Source organism: Rhea pennata, chromosome 4, assembly GCF_028389875.1.
Source record: "Rhea pennata isolate bPtePen1 chromosome 4, bPtePen1.pri, whole genome shotgun sequence".
In the NCBI taxonomy this organism is placed as follows: Eukaryota; Metazoa; Chordata; class Aves; order Rheiformes; family Rheidae; genus Rhea; species Rhea pennata.
Window position 1 is genome coordinate 81,034,057 of NC_084666.1, and position 13,030 is coordinate 81,047,086.

Consider the following 13,030-nt stretch of genomic DNA (forward strand, 5'->3'; position numbering starts at 1 on the left):
ATCCAAAAAAGCATTATTGTCCTGCCATCTGCTCCCGCATCTGCTCAAGTCCTGATGGCCCCCTAGAAGCTATCTGCAGTTAGCAGTGCTCCCTAAAAATAAAACCCTTTTTGCTATGGGTAAGTGAGCTAAGTAGTCCACATTCTCCCTTAAGATGGTCTTCTGGCTGCGATTGCACATTAATTATGTTTGGGGTTGGCAGCTGTAAGTTGCAGTAATGTTATTCTGATATGCTGGCTCTTGCTAGAGGAATTTGTGGGGTGGAGCTTCTTATAGTCCCGTCACATTTTCATCTTTATTTCTTGTCTCCAAGGCCCAGGCACGGCCTCAGCTCATGCTGCTGCTAGCAAAGGTTGATTTGTCAGAAAATCCTGTATATCCTCCCCCCTCCCTTTAAAGAAAAACTAAACTGAAAACGTAAGGAGTCTGTTGAAGGGAGTCATCCCTGGAGCTGCGAGCAAGGAAACCGCCGAGGGCCACGGATCCGGCACAGCTGGCCAGCGCAGCCAAGCCTCGCAAGAGCACGGGCTCATGCCTGCAGCGGGGCTGCCGTCGAGCCGATAGCCAGAAGCGGGAGCAAACGTCGCTGGGCACGCCGTGGTCTAAGCGATACGGAAGCTGGGCTTGCAGCCAGAAGGAGTAAAGTTTTCCATGTTTTGTCTCCTATTGCTAATTGCTCTGAGCAACATCCCAGCACTGAAATGGTAAGAGTGTGCCACGAGTGCGCGCTAGGAAGCAAGCTAATCAGAACCGAGCCTTTAGTGATTTACTAGACACGAGCGGAGGACCTTTTACATAGACGAAGATGTTAAAAGCTTCATCTGCATCTTCCTTAAATTCTCAAGCAAGCTGTAGAAATGGCAGAATGGGTTTCCATGAGAAAAACCTGCTTATGCTGAAACTTCGTGGCATGTGTGTTCTCACCGATCTTTTGTTCCAGGGATTTGTGTTCATTCAAATTAATCAGGACATAATATACTGAAGGGGGTTTTGCTGATAGTGAAAAATAAGTTCAGATAACCCTAGTACCTTGGTATAAATGTTGTGAAGTTTGAAAATGTGAGTTTACAGTCTCAAAACTCAGAGGTCTTCAAATTAAGAACCAATTTTAAATTTGCAGCTACCATGCTGGTTTCAGCAGGGTGCACAGCTGAACAAATGCAGTACGTGAATTGAAAAAGCAGTTTCAGTCTGCGTGTCTGTAGTACCATTATCAGAATAATCTTGCATGATATCTTTTTTCAATGACTCATATCAAATCTTTAAATTCCTAAGAAAGGGAAGGAAAGTTGCTAAGTCCTAAGTATACAGACAAGGTTGAGACGTAAACATTTCATGAGGAAGGAGGCTCGTGGATGGATAGGAAGGCAGGTGACTAGGCAGTCACTTGGAGTCTTTTCCGTCCTTATTTCCTACAGTTCTGCAATTCTGAGGGATCACTCTGACCATCCATACCTAGTGGAGGTGCTCCGGCAGATTAGCAGAGTTGAAGACAAGTTTGTATACACCGCTTCCCTGAGCGCAAATAGGCTGAAACAACTGGACGCTGTTTCTTGCTTCCTGCTTGTTCGAGGTAGCTCTTTGTGTAGACTGAGGTAGGCTTCCCGTCTTCCCTTCCCCGCGTGGCCTCATGTTTGCCCTGCTCAGCATGGCCCTGCAGCTGTGGGATGCTCCTGAGCAGGATCCAGTTGTCTTTGTGCGCGGACATGACTTGAGGATTGCTGCCTTCCTTAATGTAAATGAAGACTATTGACTGGTTGCCCAGAGAGGTTATGGAGTCTCCTTCTCTGGAGATGCTCGAAACCTGCTTGGACGCAATGCTGTCTAACGTGCTTGAGGTGACCCTGCTTGAGCAGGGGGGTTGGACTAGATGATTTCCAGAGGTCCCTTCCAACCTCAACCATTCTGTGATTCTAGCTAGGTTTAACCCACGCTGTAACAGAGCAGCTTAGCAGTTAGCTTTGTGCGTCCACCTGTATTCAGAGTGTCCCTGGAGGCCTCTGTCCTTCTATAAAGAAAACTGAGTATTTCAGCTGAGACTGTATTTTTTACAGTCTTTACATTTTTTAATGACTTCCCCAGTTCATTATTTTCTTGTCGTTAGCTTGTGAGATTCCTAGACAAACGGATAATGATGACGTTGCCCAGCTCTTTGCGTATCTACACAAGGAGCGCTTCTGCAGCGTTGCATCTCTGGGCTGTGTAGTTGTCTGTAGGACTCGCTTCTTGTAACCCAGAGTGCTGAACTTGCGACATAAGGCCACCAAGAGCCTGTGTGCTTGCTGTAGAGAGGGCCAGAAGATGTGTGTGCTGGAAAGCCTTTGAGGATCTGTATTGCGTCTCACTTGTGTTCTGCTTAACAAGCTGTATCAAAAGAGGTGATTGAAGGATGAAGCACTGGATTTTCATAGTCAATGACTATGGGTAGACAAATCCGAAAGGAGGTGAATCAAGGTAGGTGCATGATTTCGGAAGACTGATTTGGCTGGTATTTGTTAGGAATTTGTAGTGCTGGCCAGGCAATTAGCATCCAAAAGATATTTCAGCAGAAAATATGATTCCTGCTACATTGTTAAAGATGTTTCATTTCTAATGGAAAAGCTAAATAGTCCATTTAGGTCTCTTTTAATGCTTGAAATTTTAGGGATTTATACAGCGTCATAGAGTTCAAGCGTGCATCTTTCTGGCAGCCGGTATTTCCAGCCCTTACCCTCACCTCTGGATGGGACTCCCTGAAGAACTGGTATTTCCAAAGAGAGAATATGGAAAAAATGTATGTGAGGCATATGTTACAGACACACACATATATATGTGTATATATATGTATGTATACTAGAGCTGTACAGTGCAGGCTGCCACCAGCATAGCCACAGGTGCATCACGAATGATGTAGTTGAAACTAGGAGCTTGGGCTGCAACCAGGGCAAGGAACCATGGATTCCAGGAGCTACTCTGGGGCTCTCAGAGGAGGAAGTGGCCGCTGGAGCCTTCTTCTGCCAGTTGCAGCCAGGCGGTGGCTGCGCTCATTAACCTTCACATCACAGGGAGAGCTCCGTTTGCTCCAGACTCTGCTCGAAGGAGAGAGGTTATCTTCTGAGCAGATTGCACAATAAGAGCGTTCAATGCCAGTGCTGCGTTTCGTTATGAACTCGTAATGCTTTAAATTGAAGTACATTTGTTCAGAGACTGCCATGGGTATGCATCCATCCGAGAGGAAAATAAAGTATCACGCTATTTCTGCTTCACCAGCGGTTGTACAGCGCATCAGAGGCTGCTGGGCTGTGTCAAATATGCTACTTAATCAGGTGGAACAGGGGAAACAAAAGTTTTCACAGCCACAGCCACCTTCTGTTGTCCTGCTGTTTGCTTCATTTCCGAGGATCACTGGATTCATAACTGAAACTTGTCTGACTGATGGAAAGGTTCAAAGACCCAGCTTCCACTCCAAATCCTACCCCCTTTCTGGGTCTCGACAGGAGCCCATCCAGGCAGAAGAGAGGTGGTGTTTCTCCTAGTTGTAGGCAGCCCCTGAAGTCACGCTTCTCAGAGCCAGACCAGAGCAGGACGCCGGTGTTGCGTGTCCCGAACCGGGGTGCCGGGAATGGGAGGGAGCAAACGGATGGACATTCGCTGAGCAGGAGGCAGCTGGTCGCCCGGGTGCCGCACAGTGCTGCAGCCCCACCAGCTTCAGTCGGCCCCGTGTCCTGGGGCCTCAAAGGATTCGCTCTGCGTAAAGCGGCCGCTCGTCGGCAGGAGCCGTGGCGCTGGCCTTGCCCCGTCTCTCCTCTTGAGCCGAACACCCCGGGAGGCGCAGGCAGGCTGCCCGTTCGGCAGCAGCGTCCGGGCTGCCGTCCTCGTTCGCTGTTGTGCGTTGGATCCGTGTCGTTTGGTGTTTGCTGGGCTTTTGCCTGGTACGCCCATTGAGCTACTTAGTATCGAAGCAGGGAGAAAGAGGCTAACCTGCATATTAATGTTTCAGGGCAGTGCTGCAATTTGATAACAATAAACAGAAGCTTTTATGAGGCTGTAAATGTCTCTTCCATTTATAAATATTGTGCTTTAACTAGAGGCTCCAGGGTTATCAGGCAGTCAAACCTTTTATCAAAGCCAAATAGTTCCTAAAGTACCACTCCTAAAATCTTTTGCAGACATTAATGTTTCATTAGTTCTCTCCAGTGAGTCACCCTGGGAATCTGTATGGCAAGTAAAATCTAGCTCTACAACATGGAAAGATCAAGCACATTTTTAATTCATAGTTTTAGAATTTGCTCCATATGGTGGCACATAACTGGGATTTCAAATGTACTGTGCAACTTCTCAGCTTTAAACATGGCAGAAGAATTAATAACATTACACATGCAAACATGCATCGTACAAATGTGTGCTCACTCTCTAGCCAGGTTTCTGGTCTGTGCACCCATCTAGCCCTAGCTTTTCCATGGAGAGGGGCTGCATTGACCCGGAGCCCGTGCGTACGGAGCAGTGCGTACTGCAAAGCCTGCCGAAGCTCCAAGCGTGCTCGTACAACCCTGCAGCCCCCGACGGGGATAGCTCTGTCCTCCTAAAAAGCATGTTTGGCTAGTGCAATACCGACCGAAAATTTCAGAGTCCTGCTGTGCAGTGGTGCAGCTCTGCTGTTTCTCTCTCCAGATCTGTCTCGTTTCTTCTGAACTGGGGAAACTTTGCATCGTGTGGTATAAGCCCATGCACGGGCAGCTCTGACAGACGTCTGTCAGAACTTGAAGCTGGCACCTCCTGTCTCTGATTTACCAACCTGAATTTCCAGAGAGAGGTAACTAGCTTGAATTTGCACCCGTGGTGTGACAACCAAAGAAAGCATTATCCAGATCTTGATCGATTCGCATGTTTTGGGGCCAGCGGGGACCGCCGTGGCTGCCGTAAATACACCTTTCCGGTTGCTACTCGTGGTTTAAGCAGGGATCGTTAGCAGCCTGTTGATTAACACAGTATGCACGCTTGCTACAATCAGTGGGACAGCGATTCTGGGTTTTGACTTTTTTTTAATCCCAATCCCTGCGAGCCCCGGCCTCTTCTTCCCTTCGTGCTGTGGCTCGCTGTTCCTCTGAGGCCACGCGGAGCATTTGGCTGCCCCGGACTGCCCTGACCTGGCTGCTCTCCCCAGTGTTGCTCTGAAGACTTCCAGCCTTTGCTGTTTTTTCCCAAATTTACCCTAGGCACTTCCACTCTCCCTCACTTTCCTCCTGGCATCCATCGGTCACTACAAACAGCGCTGCGGCTCCCTCACCTCTTTCCCCAGGCCTGTCGTCTGCCTGTAGCTGAAGTGAACACACTTCCATCCCATTTTAACCACTTCTGCTTTGCTTTTTCTAGAATCATGTTTACATGAAGTGGTAGAAAAAGCATTAAAGCTTAACAGCATTGATAACATCTGGAAATCTTGCCTCAGTTTACAGATTTTCTATTTCATGACCCACTCAGAGTAAATTGTACTAGCAAGACACACAGCCTGTGTATTCTCTGCTCCCTTTTTACCTCTAGCCCTTTAAAACATGTATCCTCAATTCCTGCTCAGTGTTTAGATATGAATTATTGGCAACCTGTTGTTACTGCACAGTGGCGTGGAGTTTTATAATCCACATGAAAGGAACTCTGCCTTTGGTTTTGCAGTAACTTTGCTTTTTCCTCGTTGTACGCGGTCTTTCAAGCAGTGCTTGCTTAGGTCTGTGTAGTTTCTTCAGTCGACGTTTCATACAAGTTACAACAGCAGTTCGAGCGGGTGAGACTGAACCTGGATTTTCATTTGCAGGCTGCTGTCAGAACAGCAGCCTGAAAGGGCACAGGCTGCGTCACCAGTGCATCCTCTCTCCGGGCAGGCTTTTCTGTGACAGTTCAGAAAATCAGCAGGTGAGCTTTGTGAGTGTTTGTGGTACGTATGGACTCTCAAACGTAGAAAAAGAGCCAAGTGCCTGCGTCCTGACTGTACTGGAGGGGGGCGAGAGCTCGGGGAGGCAGGTGCACACTCGGGAGAGGTGTGTTGCTGGGCGCCTGGGGGACTGCCAGTGTCCACGAGCACATGAGGTCCCACAGATTGCACTGCTGTTCCCTCTGCTGTTTTGAGCATGGTTTTAGTTCAAGGAATAGCAGCTGAGCTGTTCTTTTCTTGGCCATGTCCCACTTAGTGCTGGGGTCTCTCACTTGAGAGAGCTTTAGAGCTTGGGCTGAAATGAACTCCAAGCATTTGGAAGAAGAGTGAGTCTGTCCTTGACAGTGAGCTTTAACACGGTGATGCTGATGGTGTCAGCATGTCTGTAGATTTCTGCAAAATGCTGACGTTCATCTCCTGTGTCTTGCGTCTCCCTTATTGAGCCCGTTGCAAGTGTGTTTATCAATAGTTGCTCATTATTAAAGAGGGAGTCAGCAACAAACTGGTGGCATACCTAATGGGTCCCCCAGGAATCCGTTTGGACCAATTACTCTATGTTATTTGTTTCTGTGGTCTGGAAGAAACTGTCCAGCCTTTGCTGGGAAAATTAGCAAATGACAGAATTGGTAGCAATGGGGACAATCAAATTGCCCAGCACAAGTGGGTTTGTGTGATGACATGGCTTCATTTGAACTATGTGCAATTTTTAACATAGTCAAAGCAAGCTCAGACACCTAGGACCACTTGGTGTAGCTCACGCTTGCTGGGTGGTGTCCATCCAGGATCTCAGAAACGGCATCTCAGCAGAGGAGCCGAGTGTGACAGGAGAAGCCCTTGGAACAGAAGATCCCAGGGAGCTGCCAAAGTCAAATGCGAGAAGCTCTCATCTGAAAGTGGGGCATCATCAGATGATGAAAGCATTGCATTATTTCTGCCTGCAGAATTAATGAAGCTGCTACGTGAATACCATGTCCATGGACATTGGGGAATCATGCAAGGTAGAGCACCAAAAATGATCTGTTGTCTGGAAACCTGCTCTTTAAGGTATGCCTATGTTTGCATAGTTTGAATATCACCTCTGCCCAAACCAGCTTGCACCAAATGGTTATAGTAGGCTCACGGGGTGCTTTAGTAGTCTCTGTGCAGAGAGTATTTCTCCTGGGATATTGTGTGGTTGTTTGCAGAGTAGTGCAGAGGCCTAATCTGTGAATTTACTCCCAAAGTTTTATCTCTATCTTTCTCTCACCTTTCATAAAATTGCTGTCTGTGGCAGCATCAAGACAATAGCATGTAAAAACCTTGCGGTAGAGTTGCTTATCATTAATGCAGGCAGTTTGAAGGCATAAACAAACAGCGTTTGGCAGGAAGAACCTTTTAATGAGAATGCCATTAAGGAATTCAATTTGAAAAGTGCAAAAGGTTTCCTTGCACATGCCTCTGGCTTCTCAGCCTTCCCGTTCATTTCCTGGCCACTAAAGATAAAAAAGCAATTTGGGGTTCGTTTTCCAAAATTCTGGGCTTCAGTGATTTCTGTTCACAGCTTTGCCACTCAGCTTCTCACCAACAGGAGCCGCAGAAAGACTTCACAGCTAGGGAAATGCAGCAGAGATTTTTGATACTAGAAATTTCTAGGAAAAAAAAAGGCATCATGAAAATAATTGGCTGGAAAATGAAGCTGGCCAAACTCAGTCCATAAATAATGCGGAGAAGCTTAACAGTGAAGGAACAACTAACCTCAAGTTGGGGTGAATGATCCATTTCTTCCTGTGACATCTCTCTAAAGCAGCTGCTAGGGCTCATTTAGGAATTATGGGGTCGATGCAGAGATGATTCGATATTGATCTTCGGCCTGGCTTTATGCAGATCGTAAGTCTGTAAAATTACAACAGGCCTCACAAATTTATTAAAATGGCTTAGGAAAAAAAAAATCTATTAATCGTTTTGGAAATTCAGGTCAGAGACTCTGAACGAGAATAATCAAGCCCTAAGCCACCGCCAGCTGGGTTTGCCAGGAAAGCCGCAGCGAGGCCGCACTCGCCGCCGCTCGCTGCCTAGCCAGCGCCAGTGCCCCCCGCCGCAACGCCTTAGCCCGCCATCGTCGCTCGAGGCGCGTTAGCAGGATGCGCTTGTAAACCATTCTGGGGATATTCGAATCGATTATTAACATTGGCCCCAGACCTGCCAGACCTGCGAATTGAGCGGCTTCAGCATGAGCTGCGGGCGCGCGTCGCCGCTCGGGGAGAGGCGGGCGGCTTTCTCCCCACCGCCGCGCTGTCACCTCCCGTTGCTCCTGATAAAGCACGAGGTCACCAGCGTACGTATTTTCTGATGGAATGAGGTTATTGATGTTATCCCTGATTAGAATGAATAATAGTTGTGACAGCTTCTTCGTCATTTTACCTTAAAAATGAGTCTAGTTTCCTATCCTGCCTGGCCTTTTCTTCTTAAAGGCACCAACACTTGCAAAGCAGCTCTAGAAGCTAAGGTCTGTGTGCAGGGGGTTCCTCTCTCCTTGGGAAACTTAAGAAGGAAAAGAAGCAGGTTTAGGGGTCCGACAGCATAAAACGCCCCTACGTATCTTCGGCTGCGTTTGAAGAATTGCCTTTCTCAGGCAGCAGAGCCGGTGGAAGCAACCCCCCACGTCAGCTGTGGCAGACCAACCAGCTGCACAGGGTTGTGTTATAGAAAGGAGCACAGGAAGGGTCCAAGTTGGAAGCAACGTGATCATGCCGGAGGAGCGGACAACGGCAGGAAGGGGAGGGCAGAGGCACCATCAGCTCTACCAGCAGCAGCAGCAGTGGATCCGGCGCCTTGCGGGCATGGGGTGGCTGGAGATGCTGCTCCTCCCACCTTTGCTGGAGATTGTCACCAGATACGTGTCCTCATCCCATAGGACGCAGGATGGTGCTGGAAATGTCCTCAGAGGAGACAGTGGGCCGTGACACCTTGCAGGGCTGCAGTGAGCAGCACCTCAGCTCATCTGCCAGATCACTGAACGGGTTAAACTGGGTCTTGTCTGGTTAAATCAGGTCTTGTACACCTGAGAAGGACCTCTGGTGGGGGGCAGCTGACTGCAAGAGCTACTATTTAAAGGAAAGGGTCAGCTGGTTTGCCTAGGTGAGGAAACCCCTGAGGCTGTTTTCCTAAGGTGTGATTAAATGGCTGTAGAGCTGAATTTGAGCCTTCTAATTTCAGAAGAGCTTAGCAATATTTCCACCCAACTTGATTCAAATGGAAAAAGGCACTTTTATACCAAAATGAGAGTTTAAGTTCAAGCTTTATTCATTTTCATAAATTTGAAGGCCTGGAAGACGCATTAGATCATCCGCTCTGCCCTCCGTAGCATCTCACCCCGGTGCCCCTTACGGAGCGTGACAGCATGACTGAAGCTCCGCTTAGCGTTTAACAGCCCCATTAATTTTCATTTGATGCGCCGCTCAGGCTAAGGGGTTTGCACCCTTGACCTTGGGCACCTAACCCACAAAGCAGCAGATTTTGTGTTTGCAACTCTCCTGTAAGCACTCAGCCTTTGGGCACTGGGAGCGCAGACAGTTATAACCAGCTCCGTCAGCCAACATAAAAATCGCTTAAACTTTTCTGCTACGGAGAAGGCTAGAGTTACAGGAGAAATTCAGATGCCCTTGTCTTGTTTAATAATTCTGCAAGTCTGAAAATGTCATTAAACATTCAGCAAACAGAACATAATATGCTTACAGAAACTCTGAGAGCTTTAGCTTTTCCTTGCTTTTTGAGTTCCTATTCAAGTCGACTTGAAAAATGAAGAGAATTCTTTTTTTTTTTTGTCACCTTATAGTAATTGGGATTGAATTTGAACTGTTTTCTTCTCCATTAATTTAAGTAGCAAATGGAAAACGTTTTGCTCAAAAATCTTTAGGGAGTGCTTGGGGACTATAATTGATCTAACCAGTGCATGAGAGAAGTAATACAGTGCAGATTCTGCAGTTCCAGCAGAACCTCCCTTGCATTTGAACGGAAGAGCGCTGAACTCTGCGTCGTGCGGAGACGCACAGCTGCCGGAAGAGATAAGGTAGCGGGAGCGGGCCCGAATGCCAAACCGAAGGTCGTGGTTGAGCTGACCAGTGCTTGTTCCCTGCATCAACCTCCCCCCTTGCCCACTGGCCTTGAATACATCTGCGGTTGGGTTTGGAGTCTGCGCATGGGGGATGTTGTTAATCGTTCCCTGAAGCAGCTCCTGAGAACGGATCCAGCAGCACTCAGGATCCCTAAGGGCAAACTGGGATGCACTTAAGTGCCATCTTTCCTAGAGACCTTCTTCAGCAACTTCTCCTGGCTTGCAGCAGGGAGAGAGGGGCACCGTAGTGGCCATGAGCCTGTTGGCATGGTGAAGCTTAGCCATGAGTTTCTGAGGCCTCCGCGCACATGAAAACAAGGAGGCTCCGAGAGCCTCCGTAGTCGCCGTGCCAGGCAACATCTCTCCCAATGACCGATGGGGCCTGGAGTGGCCTCTCTGTCGCTGGCCTGGCCTCTGGCCAGGACACGTCCCTCTCCTTGCAGTGGCCGAGGGATGGAGCCCTGGAGAGTGGCAGATGCTCCAGCTGTGCCAGGGAGCAGGGGGGAACGTCTGAGAGAGCAGGTCTCAGGCGCTGCGGCGCTTTGGGGCCCTGTTCTAAGCAATGACGTTTCTGGTTTTCGGATGAAGTGACTTTTAGTTCCGACACCTCTCAGGTGCCTAAAGGAGCAATAATGGTTGGTTTGTGATCCACTATCAGTCATTGCTTATAGTGAAAATAAAGACCAAGCCCTCCCTAGCCAAAGGGAGCAGGGGCAGTCTGGCGTGGAGTGCAAGTGAGCTGCCAATCTACAGTTATAAGCATGCACAGAAAAGCAAAATAATATTTTTCCAGGGTTGTTATCAGTGTAAGTTAATAGAGCTCTAATGAATAATAATTTATATCCAGATAGATTGCTAACTTCTCTGCTTTTGCTGACATGGTGAGCAAAATGTCTAGTATTTCTTTTGATTTGCCACAATTAACGTTTCATGGCATGTACGAGAGTTAATAAATTAAAAAATTTAATTAAAAGTTGTCACTTTTCTCTTTTGTAAAGACTGAGTGGCAAACAGAGCCATAAAGCCACGTCGTACTCAGAATCAGCATGTTGATGTAAATATGGGTAGATGATGCTAACAACTGAGTTATTTCTTTTTAATCTCCCCATGTTTTGAATGGCAACATGGCCTTAAATGAAAATGCTCATTATACAGTTTAGATGGATGCTATTACTAAGCACATTAATCATTTTTTTCCCTCCAAATGTTCACTTTACAGATGTAATTATTTTTAATCATACTGGTTCCACTGAATTAGAGATTTGGTTTCCTTTTTAGACTCAAATTCAGGGCCTTTGTGTTTAAAAGCACATTATTTTTAAAGATTATTTCCTGCCATTTTACTTCAAAGGCACCTAATAAAATTTCAGTAAATGTGATTAACTAGCCCAGAAAAGTTGCCATGGTATTTTTCTTCTTTTCAGCATCGTAAAATAGCTGGCTTCTCTACTGCAGGTCTGCAGCTTCACAAGGGTGGTGTGGGTGTGCAATTAAACCGACCCCTTAATTGTGTGTGTCGCAAATACCTTTCCTTGCAGCTTCAGAGATTGAGACGCAGCTAACGAGTGGTTAACCCCAGCAGGAGATCAGGACAAGGCCTGGGTGGCATTTAAATAACACCTACAGCTTGTTTTGGGGTCTCACAAGGTTCTTAGGAGACTGTCGCCTCAAAAGCGAATTCTGTCCTACGCTTAAAAAATATCCCAAATCTGCAAATCCATGGGAAGTTTTGAGGAATGTTTTTTTCCTTGGCAGTTTGCAGCAGGAAAAGCAGCACAACATTTTGTGCTACCAGCTGCCGTCTGGCAAAATCTCTGTGTCCGAGCTGTTCACCTGCTTTCTGAAGAACAACAATTAAACTCCGCATTGAAGACTCTTCAGCCACAGCCAGCCCTTTCTGGTGCTGCCCCTCTGCTAGTACGTATAATTAATACGGACTATGAGACATTAAGCAACAAATTCTCTAATTGAGAGAGATTTCATGTGCAGATGAGGAAGCAACCATCTGCCATCTTCTTTGTGCATTTGTGTGGTTTATTTTAAAAAGAGAAGTAAAATCCCTAGGAGATTCACTAAGACCAAACATGCCCCTGAGGGAACCTGGCTTTGCCTTTGCTGGAAAGGTATTTGTTGTAAGCTAAATTCACATTCTCCATTCACATTTTCCACAGCAATTTTGCTGAGGTGGTAAGGAATGTGACTTCTGTGAGATCCTACTTAACAAAATGTTTAGCAGAAGTAAAAAGAAAAAAAAACCAAGCAAACAAAAACCTCCCCTGCCTTTTATGCTAATCCACCCAGGAATGCATGAATAGCATATTCTTTGTCCATGATATGATGGTGCATATGTTGCCAATCCCATGCTTTAATTTTAATGTAATATTCAGTGCTTCATGTCTGATTCTGCACGTTAGAGCAGTCCGGTGGCTCCAGTGAAAAAAAAATCTAGCTCCCGTTGTCTCTGGCTTTGGTGTTGCCTGTATGGCCGTGCCTCTGCCCCGCCACCACAGAGAGCACGCGGAAAAGGCAAGTGAAGGCAAGAAGTGTCCCGATGGGATTTGGTAAGTTGGGATGAGTCAGAGATGCACTGGGAAGGTATGTGATAGTGAAAGGAGATCGGGGCGCTTGAACTGAGCCACAAGGTCCACGTCTGTGGTTCCTGGGCTACAGTTTGTGCTGCTCCCTGAGATGATTAAGTCTAGTTTGCCAAGCGAAGCTCAAGGAGGTAGGGCACTGTGCTTTACTGAGATGGGGCTGTCACAGTCCCATCAGCTTTTGTAAGGTCCCAGCTAAAGTGGAAATGGCGTAAATTAAGGGAAAAAAAAAGCTAAGAAAGGTGAAAATACTTTGTGCACTTCACAAGTGTGAAAACACTTGTGCACCTCTCTTTATAGCACAAAGCTCGGTTCCCTCTTACTGCTCCTGGCCAGCACAGAGGACACGTCTGCCTCCTTGCAGCTCTAAAGACAAAAGCCCTCCATGGTGAATGGCCACAAAAGTCAAGTACCACAGGCAGTCCACGCAGTAATTAT